The sequence below is a fragment of the Thamnophis sirtalis genome, unplaced genomic scaffold (assembly GCF_051295495.1).
Source record: "Thamnophis sirtalis isolate CommonGarterSnake01/CBP01778 unplaced genomic scaffold, rThaSir2_p1.2 scaffold_7, whole genome shotgun sequence".
In the NCBI taxonomy this organism is placed as follows: Eukaryota; Metazoa; Chordata; class Lepidosauria; order Squamata; family Natricidae; genus Thamnophis; species Thamnophis sirtalis.
Genome location: NW_028261387.1, coordinates 52,816,457 through 52,830,210, shown reverse-complemented (window position 1 = coordinate 52,830,210; position 13,754 = coordinate 52,816,457).

Genomic DNA, 13,754 nt, shown 5'->3' with positions numbered 1-13,754 from the left:
TAACCATTTTGTTTTGACAGTGAGAAAATTAATCACAGGATTTTATGGAGAAGATGCTAGATCTCATTCTTGTTCATCTTTTAGATATGATGTGGTGCTTTTATATATGTACATAGGATAAATCAAATTTATACTGTGTATGCTAAATATAATGGAAATGGAAATACATAGATATATAGCTCCTGATAAATTTTGAACTATAAAATGGAGGGATCTAATGCTGATGTATTCTCCCATCCCCTTTTTTTCCTGTCAGGATTCTGTGATAAATAAAGGTTAAAGTCCTGGATTCTATCAATTGTTAGAATCCTAGAGTGGACTCATATAAGGCAAGCTGAATTTTATATCCTGATAGGAATTTAGTGAAACAATTGTACGCTCTACTTTATATGCTAAGCACTTGTATGACTAATATATTATTTTAAATTGAACACATGTGGAGACTTCAATAGTTTGACATTATTCCTTCTGAAAGCATTTCTATTCGTTCTCCTGTGTTGCCCAGCTCACTGGAAACACTGGTGATTGGTAACAAATTGTTTCTCAGTCATGTGGGTTTCACTGGTGATATCAATACCATTTTAAGGAAAGGAGAACATAACAGAGACCTTATAGTTTTCTGTAGTTGTTAAAGCAATACTGTTGCCTGTCATACAGGTTAAATACACATATCTGGGTACTGGATTCAGACTAAAAAAAGGGTTCAGAGTTTTTGAAAGCTAAACATAGACCAAAGGATTCTCAAAACATTATTTTAAATAGCTCTTGGTATAGCTTGCAGGAGCTGTCCAGCAGTTCTGCAGTAGATCTGAAATTGTTCAAAAAAGCAATGTTGAAGTTAAACAGAAACATTTATATTGCTAACTTAAGATTTTAGTCTTCACTGCCATTTTTATGAACCTTATATAATAGCCATTCATGTTTAATCCAATTTACTGTTACCTTGCTTGGGTAGGAGAGATCTAATGTCGACATAGCCTTTGTGTTTGCAAAGTCTTGCCACTTCAATTACAGTGTCAATGTGACAGGCTAAAGTACTCTGGAATTCTCTATATTATGGGCAATACAATTATTTGCACCAATACACCTGAATAAGACTTTGCAGAACAACAGCCTAAGAACACACACACAAACACACACACACAATTTTGTTTTCTATTCCATAATTTTATATTTGCAAATGGAGCTTTAATTAGTATTTTAACATTTTAACATATTAGTTCCCAAACATTATATATGTATGTGGGGAAATTGTCTTTATATGCCCTACTGTCTATACATTTTTAATGTTTTGCTTAGATATCAAAACCGAGAGCTGTTTTAAACATTGCCAAAAACTCTAAATAAGCTATATACTTAGGAGGGGGGGGGGAATAGCTACATTTTCCCCTCAAATTAAAAAAAAATCCTTTTCATTATTGACATAGCTGCACAGATGGGGTGGGTTTAAGCTGCTTCCACTGCCGATTTGCTCAGGGCATGGGCACGCTTGATGTACGCTATACGCACATGCACAGTAGGTAAAAAATGCTTCTGCACACACGCAGAAGCAAAAAATAAAATATAACCAGCTCGGGGGCGTGGTTGGCCAAGTTACTACCTACTTGGTCAAACCGGGCCCGACCGGTAACCCACCTCTGGCACACCTCTGGCACAGAATCATTTATGCCTTTGACCACATCCTAAATTCAGCATTAGCCTAAAATCTGATGGGAAGTTAATATGCAAAAGTTTTGCAGTAAGCTAGAGTAAACATGCAAATCTTAAAACTTATTTTGTAGTCAAAGTGTCATGTATTTCATGCTATCATATGGGGGTATTTTAAACCAGTTGTCCCCAACCTTTGGGGCTTGGCAACCCAGTTGTGGGGGAGGGAAACTGGGCCTCATGAGTGGTGGTCTGGTACATGTTTCCACATGAAAGCTCTTGCACAAGTGACAGGCCAGCATGCATACACACAGCTCAACTTACATGAGTGATGGACTGGCGCACAGGCATGCAAGGCCTGCTGCTCACACCAAGTTGAGCTGCATACGCACATGTGTACACACTCTGGCATGCCACTTGCATTCCGAATAGGCCATGGTCCAGTAATAGGCTGCGGCCCAGGGTAGGGGCCTCTGTTTTATTTGTGCATTTTCTCCACCTGTTCAAAACTGCTACTCTAGTTCCAATTTTAGACTCAAAATCCTATCTACAAGGAGTTTCACTAACACCCTACCAACTACTTGCCTCCCTGAGTTCTTTTACCTTGTCTAAGCAGAAATTTCCTATGAATTAGTGTGGCCCTTTTTATGCAGTCATGTTTTATATTTGTCACTTGGGAAATGAACAAACTAGTTATGTTTTTTGCACATAAATGTTCCGGTTTCAAATATGGAATTTTTGATATCAAAATCAAAGCAAAACTTTTCTTCTCAGCTTTATACGGTTGAAACCTTAGTTCAGTCTGCAATGTCTGGCATATTGTGCTTTTTGAAATGCAACTTTAGAGAATTTAAAGAAAGCTATTCTTTTCTCGTAATGCAATATATATTTTATATGATAAAATTACTCAATATATACTTATAAAAAGATAAGCCAGGCAACTAGACAGGTATCTTGTCATAAGCCATTTAGACGTTAGAGTAGAAGTTAGCACTTTGTCTAAGCAAAAAAAAACAAAAAACCCAATACTGATATAAAAGAGAAATCAACTTCTCTAAAACTCCAGTTACAAATCTAGAGTATCCGATGACAAATTTCATAAATAGATGATCTATAGCCCATAAGTTACATGTGGTCCTCAAATGCCTCTCTCATGGCCTACTCTGAGTGCCCAGATTGATGATCTCACTATTGCTGACTGAACAGCTACAACAGGGAAAATTAAAATCTGAGATAGCATCTTCCTAACCTCTCAAACAACAATGTTAAAATTGCCAGGAAGACTATTCATACTCATGCCCAATACCTTATGAACAAGTATTGAAAAAGTGAATTGCACATAATACTCTGAATATATTTTGTAAAATATAATTAATCATTTTCCCATTAATTTTCATCACCTAACTGCTTTGTGAACAATTTAAATAAGTCCCACAAAATCAATCACTTATTGGGCAAACATTTTTATTTGGATTCTTCTTACAAGTACTTCACAATTCCTACCTGCAGTCTAGCATTGTGGAAAAGGACAGTATATTGATATACTGGGGAAAAAGAGACAAGCATTGTGCCATCCCCTTTTTTACACTTAAAGGTGAAAGTAAGACTGTAGCAAATACATATCTGCTTATTAAAAATCATAACACCAGGGGGCTCCTTAGTGTTTTTTGTCAATTAATCAGGTTCAGCTGTCATAAAATTGTTTAGGTAATCTATAGGTATCAAAATGCTTCATGAAAAGCACCAACCAAGTATTTGATCATTAAAAATTATTACTTTTTTCTTTAAAAAAATAAAAGAATTATTCCACTATTGTAATAACATTCTCTGACACATAAGAACCAATTTCTCATTTTGTAAACTCTTGATTTTACAGACCTTGATTCCACAGAATCTGGAAGCAATGGATAACATCTGAATTTCAGGCAACAGCAGATTTTACCACAAACAAGAGACCAAGTCTGCGGTTTGGTGAGGTAATCAGAACAACATTTGCTGCTTCTCCTAAAATGTGGCCATGCTTCTGCATATGCTTCATTTTAAAGTGAAGACGTAGCTAAAGACAGAGTTTTTCAAGTTAATAGGTTGTCCAATATCATCATCAATGAAACCAGTACCTCCACAACAGATAGCTAAAGGTAAGGGTTTTCCCCCCTCCCCCATGTATGGATAGGTTTTGCAACTAAAAAAAAAATCAAATTTGCAATTGAATGGACATTTGGAATTAATGGACATTCCATCCCCTGACTATTCAATTGAGGATTTACTATATTTATAGATTCTTCAGATTAATGGAAAACAAAAGAAGTCTCCTGTGTTTTTCAACTAATTCACATTCAGTTTGAATGTATTGCAGAGGAGAAGCAAGTACAGTAATTGAATTTCTTGTGGCTAGAATGTCGTGTACAGTATTTGCATTATATACCTACAGTGTGACAGGTATATATCTCATTGTTCCTGTCCTTCCCTTATACAATCATCACCCCAGTATATGTAGCCTCCCAGAGTTCCCATGTTTAACCTAAATTTTTATAGAAAACTCCAGAAGGAAACTTTCCCCATTGACTTTTGAGTAGCAGTACCTGTGTCACCAATGAAGGAGAGTCAGCTGGAGTAACTTGAAGAAATGTTCTATTTTCTCTACCCGTATATTTGGAGAAGAACTCAAAATGCTATTTGTGCTCAGAATGGCAATTCGCCATAGCCTGCTTGCCATGACCAAACTGCCACAGTCAACTCACCATGGCCAACTTGCTGCAGGACAACTTGCTGCGGGACAAGAGTTTTATTAATATCAAAGAAATGATGGAATAGAATCATTAAAGAAAGGATGGAAAAAGGGAGACAGAATGAAATGTGAATGGCAAAAATCATTTTTATTTATTTTAAATAATTAAATACAATTGTTAAATTGTCCTGCAATGAGTTGTCTTACAACAAGTTGGCCATGGCGAATTCGCCTGCTCCAAGTTGGCCATGGCGAGTTGGCTGTGGTGAGTTGGCCACAATGAGTTTGCCACAGCAAATTGTCCCATTCCCATCCCAGATGCTGTGAGTAATTGTAATTCTGAGAATTGTAATTTAGCAATACCTGAATGGCCACAAATGTCCAGGTCTCATTTAAATGCATAATTTGGTGAATGTGTTAAGCTTATTTAGAAATAGATTCTACTTACAGCAGTGAATGGATTGCACACAGCATATAAAATGCAGAACATGTATACAGGTAATCATCACTTAATGCCCCTAATTAGGACTGGCAAATCCATTGCTAACTGATAGACTTGTAAAGTAAAAAATTATGACTATGCTGATTTACAACAGCAGTTCCAGCAGATCTGGTTACAGTCATTAAATGAATAACCACAGGTAATTATGTGCAATATAACACATATGTCCCATTCAACCTCCTGCTATATTTCCCACTGGTTTTGCTTGTCAGAAGCTTGCTGGGAAGGTAACAAATGGTGATTGCTATGTGCTGTGACCATTATAAATGCTAAGCACCAAAAATCACAAACACGTGATTACAGGGACACTGTCAGGGTTCCAAGTAACACCCCCAACAGAATGTTATGTTCCTCAAAGTATAAATTTATTAGAGACATTATCTCCCCCTCACCCCTCCCATTCCCATAGTTTGCTGTGGTCTCCCTGAGGACACTCTTTAAAGATGGCTCCAGGCAGTGGCGGGATTCAAATAATTTAACAACCAGTTCTCTGCCCTAATGATTTCTTCCAACAACCAGTTCACCAAACTGCTCAGAAAGTTAACAACCGGTTCTCCCAAAGTGGTGTGAACTGGCTGAATCCCACCACTGGCTCCAGGGCAGACCGACACTGTGACAGCCACATCTTTGATTGGTTGTAAATCTGTTTTTTCAGTGTTATCGTAATTTTGAATGGATGCTAAATGAATGATCACTAAGTGAGAACTGCCTGTATAGGATGTAATCTAACAATTCCAGGTACCCATTGGCTAAAAAAAACATTTGCACTAGAACACTAATGTCTGATAATTACCAGAAGCTCCATTCATGCAACTATTAATCTCTTATAGAGATTTAATATTCAAGTTTCATTTTTTTTAAATGGCTCTAGGATGAATATACAGGGTAGCACAAAAGACAATTCTATCTTTTATCAATGTATATGTGCTAATCACTACATGAAACTGCTTACTGTCTTCAGGAATATATTTTGAATAGTTCCCCCATACGTTTCATTTTTATAAGATTATTTACAGTATGATAGAGAAAATAATGATTATTAATGCCACAGCACCAAATATAGCTCTCCTAACTTGGTTTCCTATAACTTGCTCTACATCTACTTTTAGCCAAAAGATCAAGAGCCTATAGTTCACGCCACCCTGGCAATTAAGAATCTAAATTTTTGATAAGACTTCACTATGATCTGAGAGGCTTGCTGGGATGGCTCAGAGTTGTACAAGAGCAATTCCTCTTGTAATTTTGAGGAAATGAAAGAGAATAAGGCAGTCAGGCTGCAACTTTTACCATACATTTCCAGGAGTAGTAGGTTTCAAAAAAAATTTGGAACCTCTTCTGTAGGTGTGGCCTACTTTGTGGGAGTGGCTTGCCAGCTATGTGACTGAGTGGGAATGGCTTGCTGGCCATGTGATCAGGTGGGAGTGGCTTGGCAGTCATGTGACCAGGTGGGAGTGGCCAAGACAATGTCACTGAATTCTTTGACCCAATGGATGAGCTACAAAAAGATATAAAAAAGGAAATTTATTATTTTGTGTACTTACTACTTAAATAAGATTAAAATAAGTATTCAAAATAATAAAAGAGCTACTTACAGAAGGAAGATGACTGTCCTTGCCAGTCTTCAATATCACTGACTCCAATGAATGGCCTGCACAAAGAAGAGACACAGGAATGAACTTTCATTGCATGCACTGCATTAGAATGAAACAGCACACAAAATAATAGAAAAGGAAGATTACTGTCCTTTTGTGTGTTGAAGTCACCCACTGACCGCCTTGCTCCAATGAATGGCATGCACAAAGAGATACAGAAAGGAAGACTTCAATTGCTTGCACTACTATATTAAGGATGAAACCAGCACCCAACACAATAAAACAGCTACTTACATAGGAAAGATGACTGTCCTAGCGGTCATACTCTGTTACCTCTTCATCCTGTTAAATAATACTAACTGCAGAAGAAATAAAACAATATTGGACTTGATTGTGGTTGTAAGCTGAGGACTATGCTACAGGTAGCAGAAGGGACTTCTGTTTTCACCCAACAATGTACAGTCTTTTCAGGAAGGAAGTCCCCCAACAAACAGAAAAGATACAGTTTTTCATCTAAGAAGTTAGATCAAGAATGAATGTCATAGGTAGATTCACAGAGTAATACAGATTTCTTTTTCTGAAATTTATTCCTCAGTTCAAAGAACAGGAATATATGAATTAGGTTCAGTACTTAGGACAGATCAAGTAGCTCTTCAAGAGTTAGTGATGTCATAGTTAGAAGCAATGGTAAAACAAGATATGGATTTAAAACCAGTAATATTTGGTTGGGCATTTCAAAGGGAATACAATACATATTTAATTTTACACATGTTAACAGCTGCTGGAATTGTGTTTGCACAACAGTGGAAAAACAAAGATATGAAAATGAATAAATATTATAATGTGCAGGAATGAATACATTGACAATTAAAATCAAGAAGGCTTCGAATACTTTTTCACGTGAGATTTGTTTTATCAATTGCTAACTAACAGAAACAAAAATTAGAAATCTAAAAGTATGAAAGAAAACACCAATTAAGGAAAGGTCACTAAAATGTATAAGGAAATATTATTAGTACTTGATCATTATTAATGTGTAGATAACTGTGGGGCATTACACACCCACACACACAAGCTATGACAGTGCCAGGAAAACACCAAAAAATAACAATTTCCCCCCAAAAGACTGCAGACGAAACCAGTTTTTTTCCCCTAACCCTAAGGACAGGAAAGACAAAGCCACTGGAATAAAAACCATCAAGGCATTGTGGGAAATTATAAAGGATAGTGCCAGGGAGCTCACAGAACCTTTATTGGCACTTTAACAAGCACTTTACCATCATTTACTAAGCATTAAGCACTATAACATCACTTAAGTCAGAGTTGGAAGGCTTAAACTTAATGCTCATCTGCGAGACTAAGATGGCTGTTAGACTTTTTCATCCTGAATTCAGGTGCCCCCATAGCCCTTCCAGACGCCCTCCTCCCTCCCTCCTCCCCTCTCTGCAACTCAGCCCTTGTATTAACTTTATCATCATCTTCTTCAGAACCCTGTTTGGGTGGATTTCTCCCTTGGTGGACTTGAAGAGTTTTTTCTACTGCCTGTTATCGACAGTGGGGAGCCTCAGTTTATCTCCCCCATTGGCCATTTGGCCCTTTTCCAGCTGGGCCTCTAAACATCTGGGCGTAGGAGGACTCCCGGTTTCACATTACTCTCTTAGACATTTGGGACTTTTTTTCAGCTTTACTAGAGAGGGGAAACGTTATCCTCCCCCTCTGTATACCATCTAGTACGGACTTTGCGAACCTGCGCAACCTTTCTAATTTTATTTTAAATAGGTATGTTGAGTGCATGGGATTGCATGGGATGATATGAATGATCTCACTTTTATTACTATTACTGTTGTAATTTTGTGTTTTAATTATTTCGTGAGGATTGTTTGAGTGAGAGTTTGGGTATGACTGATTCGGAGGACCTGCCGGGGTATGCGGGGGTCATGGGGGTGGTTGGGGGGACCACAACCACGGGTGAGGGTCGGAGCATTGCGGTCATGACAGGGAGAGGCAGATATGGCGGGGACTTTAGGGCAGGCCATCATCGGGGAAGGAGGGCTCGCTGTGTCATAGAGATCCCTCCTTCCGGCCCTAGGAGTCCCACTCCAAGGTCAGATGGCGCGGGTGTTCAGGACCCTGGTCTCAGGCTGCTGTCGCTAAATGCCAGGTCTGTTGTTCATAAGGCCCCCCTCATCCGGGACTTGATAACTGATGAGGGCGCAGACCTGGCATGTATTACTGAAACATGGCTGGGCCCTGAGGGAGGAGTCCCCCTCGTCGAGATGTGCCCAGCCGGATTTCAGGTGCTACACCAGCCGAGAGCCCAGGGAAGGGGTGGCGGTGTGGCTATTGTAGTCCGGGAGTCTTTAGTAGCTCGTAGGATCCCTGCTCCGGAGCTTGTCGGGTGTGAGTCCCTGCTAGTGAAGTTGGACCTCAAGGGTCAAGTGGGTTTGCTGCTTACGTACCTGCCTCCCAACTACGTTGCAGCAGCCCTCCCCTCGCTCCTCGAGTCAGTAGCCGAGCTAGCGGTTGAGTTCCCTAGACTTATAGTTCTGGGGGACTTTAACTTGCCTTCGCTCGGTGAACACTCTGATGGAGCGCAGGAGTTCATGGCTTCCATGACAGCCATGGGCTTGACTCAAGTAATTCGAGGCCCAACTCACTCAGCGGGTCACACGCTTGACCTCGTATTCCTCTCGGAGCAGTGGAGTTACGATCTTGGTCTGAGGGGTAATGAGATCATACCCCTGTCGTGGTCAGACCACTACCTACTGAGGCTAGACTTCCGGAGGCCAAACCCCCACCGTAGGGAGGAGGAACCGACCAGCTGGTTCCGCCCCAAGCGACTGATGGATCCTGTTAGGTTCCAGACGGAGCTTGGGGTTATTCCTGATACCCTCGCCCACAGTTCGGCGGAGACCCTCGTCGCTGCCTGGCACTCGGCAGCTTCGGAGTCTCTAGACCGGATTGCGCCGCTACGGCCCCTCCGGGTCAGCGGCCCCCGGAGGCCTCCTTGGTTTACTGAGGAGCTCCGGGAGGTAAAGCAATAGCAATAGCAATAGCAATAGCAATAGCAGTAGACTTATATACCGCTTCATAGGCCTTTCAGGTCTCTCTAAGCGGTTTACAGAGAGTCAGCATATTGCCCCCAACAATCTGGGTCCTCATTTTACCTACCTCGGAAGGATGGAAGGCTGAGTCAACCCTGAGCCGGTGAGATTTGAACCGCTGACCTGCTGATCTAGCAGTAGCCTGCAGTGCTGCATTTAACCACTGCGCCACCTTGGCGCCGGAGGAGACGCCTAGAGCACTCGTGGAGGTCCGATAGGTCCGAGTCGAAACGGGCACTTTTGACAGCATGCACCAAGGAGTATATTCGGACCTTAAGAACAACAAAAAGAACATACATTGCCTCCTTGGTAGCGTCCGCCGAGTCCCGCCCAGCCGCCCTGTTTAGGATAACCCGCTCCCTCCTAAATAGGAGGGAGACGGGGGACTCCTTACAGGGTAAGGCTGAGGAGTATGTCCAGTTCTTGGCGGACAAAGTTGCCCGGTTTCGAGCGGACCTGGACTCCACCCCAGTAGATCCAGCCGAGACACAAGGAGAAAACTTGGCAAACCATCTCTGGGTTGAGTTTCAGGAAGTTGCCTTTGGGGATGTGGACAAGGCTATGCGAGCTGTGAGTACCTCCACCTGCATACTGGACCCGTGTCCCTCCTGGCTGGTTGCCAACAGCAGTGAGGTGACACGAGGCTGGATCCAGGCGGTTGTTACCGCTTCTCTTCGGGAGGGGTACTTTCCCACCGCGCTTAAGACAGCGGTGGTAAGACCCCTCCTGAAGAAGCCGTCTCTGGATCCAGCTGTTCTTAATAACTATCGTCCAGTCTCCAACCTCCCCTTTGTAGGGAAGGTTGTTGAGAAGGTGGTGGCTCTCCAGCTTCAGCGTACCTTGGAGGAAGCTAACTATCTTGACCCCTTCCAGTCTGGCTTCAGACCCGGTTACAGCACAGAAACCGCTTTGGTCGCATTGACTGATGATCTCTGGAGAGCTAGGGATGGAGGCCATGCTTCCATCCTAGTTCTCCTGGACCTCTCAGCGGCTTTCGATACCATCGACCATGGTATCCTTCTGCGACGACTGCGGGAGATAGGGGTGGGCGGCACTGTCTTGCAGTGGTTCTCCTCCTATCTCTCGGACAGGTCGCAGTCGGTGTTAGTGGGGGGGCAGAGATCGTCCCTGAGGCCCCTAACTTATGGGGTGCCGCAGGGGTCGGTCCTATCCCCCCTACTATTTAACATTTACATGAAACCGCTGGGCGAGATCATCCGAAGGCACGGGATAAAATATCACCAATATGCGGACGATACACAGTTGTATCTGTCCGCCCCGTGCCAACTCAATGAAGCGGTGGACGTGATGAACCGGGGACTGGAAGCCGTTAAAGACTGGATGAGAGCAAACAAGCTGATACTCAACCCAGACAAGACCGAGTGGCTGTTGTGTTTCCCTCCCAAAAATTTGACCACCATACCATCACTCAGGCTGGGGGGACAAAATTTAAACCCCTCAGAAAGGGCCCGCAACTTGGGAGTCCTCCTGGATTCACAGCTAACTTTTGACCACCATCTCTCAGCTGTGACCAGGGGGGCATTTGCCCAGGTTCGCCTGGTGCGCCAGTTGCGGCCCTACCTGAATCGGGAGGCCCTCACAACAGTCACTCGAGCCCTTGTGATCTCTAGGCTGGAATACTGTAATGTGCTCTACATGGGGCTGCCCTTGAAGAGCATCCGAAGACTACAGCTAGTCCAGAATGCGGCCGCGCGAGTGATCGTGGGTGCACCACGGTTCGCCCACATAACACCGATCCTCCGTGAGCTGCACTGGCTACCTGTTGGTCTCCGGGTGCACTTCAAGGTCCTACTCACCACCTATAAAGCGCTCCATGGTAGTGGATCTGGCTATTTGAGAGACCGCCTTCTGCCAATTACCTCCCTGCGTCCCATCAGATCGCATAGAGTTGGCCTCCTCCGTATTCCATCCGCCAGTCAGTGCCGACTGGCGACTACTCGGAGGAGAGCCTTCTCTGTTGCGGCTCCGACACTATGGAACAATCTCCCCGTGGAGATTCGTACCCTCACCACCGTCCAGGCCTTCCACACAGCCCTCAAGAACTGGCTAACCCGTCAGGCCTGGGGATAATCTTATTTCGCCCCTCCCGAATGCTGAGTGAATGTTGAGTTTTATTGTCTAATTTACTTTGTGCACATTTCTTTTTTCGTATTGTCCTACACTCCCCTTCCTTTTTGATTGTAAGCCGCCCTGAGTCCCCTCAGGGAAAAGGGCGGCCTATAAATAAATAAAAAAACGAAAAAAAAAAAAACGAAAATGAAATCTGGCAAAGCTGCCTTGCACCAACCTGGCCTGCCCATAGAAAAGCAGCCATCTTGAGACACATAAACCATGCACCAACCTGCACACTTAAAAGCAACATATTGCATCACAAATAAAACATTTGCAAAAAGAAATAACATTTCTTGTAATAAATATATTCTATAAACAATAAATAAAGAAAAAATTCTCTAAAAATATTTTTTTAAAATATTCTATAAATAATAAAACAAATCCTTAAAAACCATTTAAAAATATTATACACAATAAATTAAAATAAAACCATTAAAATATTCTATATACAATACTTTTAAATGTATTGTGGATATAATATTTTTAAATGGTTTATTTTAATTTATTGTTGATAGAATATTTTTTAAAAATAGTCTAAGACAATTTAAAAAAAGATTCTACCAACAATAATTTAAAATAAAACCATTTTAAAGTATTCCAGAGACAATAATTTAAAATAAAACAATTTTAAAGTTTTCCACACACAATAATTTAAAATAAAACCAGTTAAAAGTATTCCACACACAATAAATTAAAATAAAATCAGTTAAAAGTATTCTACACACAATAAATTAAAATAAACCATTTTTAAAAATTCTATACTCAATACTTTTAAATAAAACAATTTAAAAAATTCTATACACAATACATTTAAAAGTATTGAGTATAGAATTTTAAAAAATGGTTTATTTTAATTTATTGTTGCTAGAATCTTTTTAAAAATAGTCTAAGACAATTTTAAAAAAAGATTCTATCAACAATAAATTAAAATAAACCATTTTAAAAAATTCTATACTCAATACTTTTAAATAAAATGATTTTAAAAAATTCTATACACAATAAATAAAATATTCTTTAAAAAAAACATTAAAAGCAAAAAAGAAAAAAAATGGGTCACTTACCAGCAGGCAGAATCAGCAGCTCTCCGATGCGATGGATGCAGCAGGGAGTAGGCAGGCGACATGGCAGCAGGTAAGCTGGACTGAAGAGACAAGGGACAACCGGGTTAGCTAAGCCCGCTGCCTGGCAGGCTTAGCCAGCCAGGCGAGGCTGGGGACTGGGGGACAGGGTGGGGGGTAGCAAGAAACCCCCTTTCAGCCACACGGCGTACACCAGCTCGTGCCACTGCCACTGCCGCCCACCCCCTTTTGGCCGCAGGCTGGCATACGCTAGCTTCCCACTGTCATGCCCCTTTTGGCCATGTAACATATGCCAGTTCACAGCTTTCGTACGCTAGCCTCCTGCTGCCACCCCCTCTTGTGCTTAGTTGCTTACCTGAGGGAAGCAGCAAGTTGCTGGAAGGCGAAGTGAAGTGAAGGGAGGACCCGATGAGCAAGAACGATGTGACAGCTGCTCGGGAACGAGAAAGACTCTTTTTAAAAGAGGAATGTTGGCCATTGGTGCCGCACTTTTAAATGGGTGCTAGAGGTGGGCGGGTCGACTCCAGCCCGCTCACTGATTGACTGGACTCCAGCCAATCAGTGAGCATCAGGCTGGCTAGTTTAGTGCGGATGGGCAGGGACCGAGCGAGCTGCAACGGAACAGGTGGGGCGAGTGAGCAACAGGGCCGGGGCAGGCGTTCCGGAACTTACTTCCGGGTCCACCAATGGAACCTCTTCTAATCGGTAAGGTAGTTTTTTTTTATTAAAAGTTTTAAAAAGTTTTACAATTATATACCTTCCCTCCCTCCGGCCCCCCCGAGCCCATATCCCCTCCCCCCCTCAACCTCCCAGAGCAAATACAGGGTATAAACATTTAGCAACCATATACTAAAATAAACTAACTAACTTTAGCATCATCCCTCGCTTGTACTTTAACTCCCCTTTTGTAAAGCTAACTTTAGGTAAGTTGTAACATTCCTTGCTCGTTCATTCATAAGCTGTCTGGAG